This window comes from Brienomyrus brachyistius, chromosome 12 (genome assembly GCF_023856365.1).
Source record: "Brienomyrus brachyistius isolate T26 chromosome 12, BBRACH_0.4, whole genome shotgun sequence".
Taxonomy (NCBI): domain Eukaryota; kingdom Metazoa; phylum Chordata; class Actinopteri; order Osteoglossiformes; family Mormyridae; genus Brienomyrus; species Brienomyrus brachyistius.
In genome coordinates this window covers 17,254,228-17,259,903 of record NC_064544.1, presented here as the reverse complement: position 1 = coordinate 17,259,903, position 5,676 = coordinate 17,254,228, and positions in this window count along the sequence as shown.

Below are 5,676 nucleotides of genomic sequence, written 5' to 3'. Positions count from 1 at the left end.
CTATCACGGAGTAGCATGGTGTATTTTAAATCGACTGTCAGCAACTACGCAATTTCCTGTCTGTGAAAAGTAGCCTTTGATTGGTAAACAACCTCTGACAGTTTGTCAGGGGTGGAGGTTAGTAGGGCCTATGCTGGGAAAAGGGAATCCCGAGTTATTGGTATAATTGTGACACGCTGTGAATTAAGTATGGCACAATGTTTTATTTTAGACATATAGTAGATATATGAATGATGAAATGGTTTTATATAAAATATGACCAGTTATGACGAACATTCAGAGTACTTTTTAAATTAACCTTTAAAAAAATTCGAGGACAAATTGGCTTTTTTAGAAACTGCAAAAACTGAAAATAAATAGAAAAGACATTTGCTGAAATTTTATTGAAAACGGAATAATGCATAAGAACACGATATGCTCGTATAGTGCGACATTTGTTCAGTAATGAGCTTGCAAGGGAAGCTAAGTCTCTCGTATAATGTTATAGAAGGTTTTAAATCTGGTCAACTAATAACAATACCCCCATTTGAATTTAATTTAAGCGAAATCAGCGATATTTTTGATTTGTGTTTAACGGATATTCGTTCAATCATTTGTTTTCCATAACCGCTTCTCTTATGAGGGATATGAGCGCTTCATTTTTATGTTTTATTTATTTTTTGCCATGCATTTAGTTACGTATGTAGGCTATTAGTGAGAGTAGACTACGGTATAGATATTAATGCCAGAGAGAAACATATACCATTTCAAACTCGTGAATAAGGATTTAGTTCAATTCAAGAATACTGTTTGTCACATATTACAGACTTCGTTATTTTGGGTAATCAAAACATATGAACGATGTTTCATTGGTAATATTTATTTATTCATTACTACATATGTTGATGATAATAAAAGAATTATATTGAATATAGTTTAATATAGGCCAATTGTAATGACACAGTTAGACATAGGCCTTAGTGTATTAAATGTAATTAAACAGAAATGCGTTATACTTGTATGGAATCCGAAATTCAGCCCAAAGCTTGTCACGCAAGTTAAACAAACGAAAACGCAAAAGAAAACTTTATCGTCATAATTTAGTTTAACGCTCAAAAGACGAACGGGAACACAGCAAATAAAAAAAATCTGCAATATTTACATTATATTTGTATTATGCGTTTTGGTATGAATAGCATTGTGTCTTTTTTCATTTTAAGTTCTATGATGTAAGTTTCAGGTTGTATTGGGATGTGCAGGGAATGAGACCGTTGTGGAAGAGTGGGTTACTTTCAACATATACTATACTATAATAGAGAATGTTACATACTTTAAAAGGAATCATTCATTCCAGTTTCTAACAGGGTTTGAGTGTATAGAGACTTTGAGTATAGGAGTATATATATGTGATTTATGAAAAGGAAAACCTTTCACTTAAGAAAACTACCCCATTTATCAAACAGTGCATAGCAGGTAGAAATCGGGCTACTAAGAATGTCGTGATGACGTTTTATATCTCTTCTTAATGGCAGTGCTATGGACGGAGTGCAAAATATTATATGCCGGATTCTAACCAAAACACCTTTCAGTATGACATATATATACTGACTCAAAAAAACACAAGAAACTGGTGTTCGATTAAAAAATATATATATTTAGCTTCCGTGCCGATGTGCAGACGGTAGTCACACTTCAGCGGACGTTGTCTTTCACTACATGTCAACACCACCATAAATGCACATGCCAGGAAGAAAAAGGGAAAAGATGGAGGTCATACAGACAGTTCTGCCAGGGTTCCTACATGTCATGCCTGTCTACCCTTCAGTGTTAGTCGTTTTATAGCTGGAATCAGAGAGAGGAGCTTTGCTCAAAGGAAAATCAAATTGGAGCGATCTGTTTTAAGTGACATGTCAAAATTTAGAATGGTTTACTATGGATGCATACGTATATGGCACAAGAAGTGTATGTCATTAGCTTGTCAAATACTGGTGAGCAGAAATGCTAAAATTGTTGAACTCTCAAGCAACCTTTTCGATATTATTCTTGTACCATCAGTCACTGACGCCGGCACCCAATCCCAGATGAGCAGAGTCCTCTTGTGGACGAATGGAGCGATTTACTATTCTGAGTGTTATATTATAGCTAGACATTAATCTGACAGAATAAAAGCCTTCAGGCATGGAGCGCAATATAATGCAATACAGTCATCTGGTCCAAGGTCCCTAATGCCAACACCCATGTCTTTATCGAGCTCGTTCTTCAATTATTTATTAATGATCGGCTTTTCATAAAGTTGCAGGTTTCTCCAAGGGATTCCAAGCTGATAAAGAAGAATCTGGACAATCAGGCTGTTATGTTTGTAACAGTTCAGGCTTTTCGTGTTTCTTTTTGTGTACGGATGCACCTTCTAAACTAATTAGAAACACACCAATATTTACATGACGTCTCTCTTATTATGACTGAGCTTAATTTAAGAAATGAATCACGACTGCGTCAGTATATAATAAACGTTTTTTTTATGTTTCCGTTTATCTATCAAACCATGTTCATGTAAAATCAAAAGCGATGTACTGTAAGTATTAACACATTAATTAATGCACAGTGCAAATTAGGTACACATGAATGTTTGTTAGAATGAACATGTCGATTAATTTGGCTTTAGGGCCCATGTTGCAGGCTTCTCTTCAAGAACCAATTTTATTAGCATTTGTCCTGATTTCGCTGAAGTTAAAACTACAGAAACGAATTGTTTAAAATTTCAAGGCTGAATTTAAATTTGCTCACTCGGAGGATTCCATAATAAAGTTTATTTACCAATCAATATGATTTAATTTGGTTCTCCGTTTTCCACAGCTGCGTATTAATCGTAAGACGTCTGTTTGGCGACACAGGCCTGAAGATAAATGCATGTTTCTGGTAAGTGTTACAGTTTTTTTCTTTTAAATATTTATCAGCCGATGCGATGTAGATCAACGCTATAAGCATCACTTATTATGTTAATACCGTATAGTGACTTGGTATAGGTAATAATACCATATATCTTAAGTACAGGCAGAGCAACTCTTTTAGAGTTATATTGAGTCATTAGTTTTAATATGAAAGTGGATTTAATCCATTTAGCGCTTCACGGTCTATCTATCTATGTAGACAATTGTACTTTACAAGTGATTGTGCTGTAACATATTTTTTAAGCTGGATCTTATATTTTTTACAGTATCTGTCCATCAGACGGATTTTCACATTGTACGTAGCCTACATAGTTTTAAACTATTTGATTTGGCAGTTCAGCTTTGTATTGCCTTATTTGTTTTATGAATAGTGCTTTCGATGTGAGATGCTGAACGACATTGAAAGCAAACAGGTGTTGTGTCCGGACATTCCCACATACTGCACCAAACTCGTGTTCTGAATTAGATCAAATAAGCGCAAATAAAGCAAAAATTAGCAGAGCTTCCAACGCGAGGAAGCAAGAGGAGACAGATTACTACATGTATATAAAAACGACATGAAATTAATTACAGAGAAAAGGCGAAGAAGGAAAGAAACGTGTTGCCCTTAAGTCAAACAAATCTAATTAGCGGCTCTTTTATAAAAAGTGCAAAAATATCCAACTATTCAGTCATAAAACTGAGGTGCCCGGTGTTTCCTCGCTGCGAGGCGTAAACTCAGTTGTCTGCTTGCATGAGGCATCCGATTCCGCATTAGCGCGTCTGTAAAAAATATCATAGTAAAACAAATTATGTCGATAAAATTGGAAACACATGCGCGGTTGACCGAAAAGGAGAGATCATGGGTTAAGTGGCTTTCAATTGAATTATTCTACAACAAAACTGCAAAGTCATGCAAGATCAAACACCATTTTAATTTAATATGCATTTTATTAAAAAAAAAAAGTAATTACCGTCTGGAAATCGGTGTCATCGGTAGGCCCAGCATAGCACATACAGCACAAAAGGGAAGACGGTTATTTTTTTATTGAAGGTAAAAAAATATCAGTTCCTTTTTATGCATTTATATCTAGGCATTGCACCTCTCTGCATACTAAGTAAAAGTGAAAAATATGTATATGAATGTTGCTGTAAAATACACTTTGTCATATGTTTCTCAAAGTACAGGTTAATCTGTTGGCACGCATATATAAATATATCAATATAAAATAATTCACGTAATCTGTATTCTTTTTTTGCGCGTTAACGTATACGATGTAATAATGAGCAATACGCCATTGATATTTTAATTATCTATTTCTATTCGCTGTGATAAGATTTTAAAATATTCAAAATTATCGATAAATGAGACAGCGGATCGTTGTCACATGGGTTGGCTGTCAAACTCTTTTTATCCAGATCGGTATAAGAAAAGTCATGGAAATTGAAACTCTAAATAGTGTCTCGTTAGTCTGAATCTAGCCATCGTTGTTTTTCGGGTTAAGATTACAGACTTACCTTTGAGGTAAGTACGATTTTCTATTTTTTTTCTAAGTTAAAGGAAAATGTATAAATTTGCATTTTTTTGTAATATATGCTTTTTTGTTTTAAATAATCAATAAAGTATGAATGCTTCCGGAAGACTTCAGAGCATGTTTTTAGTGAGGTGACCGGTACAAACTATTCGGACATAGCAAGTAAGACGAGACAGGTTGGGACCGGTTGGCATAGTGACTTTGAGTATGGCTGTCACATGTGAGTGCATCAAACGTCGATAACACCGATTAGCTCATTTTAATGGATTATTATTAAATATGCCATAATAAAAATTACGTGTTTTTCAGTTGTTGGCTGCTCTACATTTTTTAAGTTGTGCATTTGTTTTTAGCTTAGAAACAAATGATATGGGTGTATTTAAAAGGATATTGTTTTTAACCATTTTGTCAGAGTGTTTGATCCTTTATAGCTTATAGTTAAAGAGTTACAAAGACAAACAGCATACCCAGCTGCAGCCAAGACTTTAAACTCTTATTCAATTGACACATGTTGGCTAAACTTGAGAAAAGCACGTGAGAATACGAAGTGTGACCACCATCGGCCATTTTCTTCAGGTTTATAAAATATTGGCCTGGCCAGTCTATCTTACACATTGCGAACTTTGCTGGCATTCATTTTAAAGCAAGATGATCAATTTTCTGTTGTTATTTTTAACGAAATAGATTACCTAGGCTATTGATACATTAGGCGTATGATTATGGCATAAATAATTTGCTAAAACATGAAAGAATTGCTTATCTTTCGTGATTAATTGAATAACATTTAATGTGGAAAATACAATTCTTCCAATCAGAATGGATCCAAGTCATGCTGTCGGATGAAGTTAATATTTCTTTTTTAATCACAACTAAATTGCTGATATTGCCATACTTCTGGTGTTTAATGTGTTTCTGTAATACATATTATACTTCCTGTACATTTTTATTATTTGAATATGTAAAATGTGTAACGGTACCTTTTTAAGTATACAGTTTATGAGCAATATTTGCAGCCTATGCCTTGCTCCAATTATTTATCCTTAAATGTCATACCCCCAGCAACAACAGCATAAGCATCAATGATAATATTCACATGGTCATCCCTCCATCCATCCTTCCACCCATCCATCCATCCATCCATCCATCCTCCAACTGCTCATCCAGGACAAGGTCACAGGTCTGCAGAACATCCTGAACCACCCAGGGCACAAGGCAGAGACTCACAGCGGATGGGG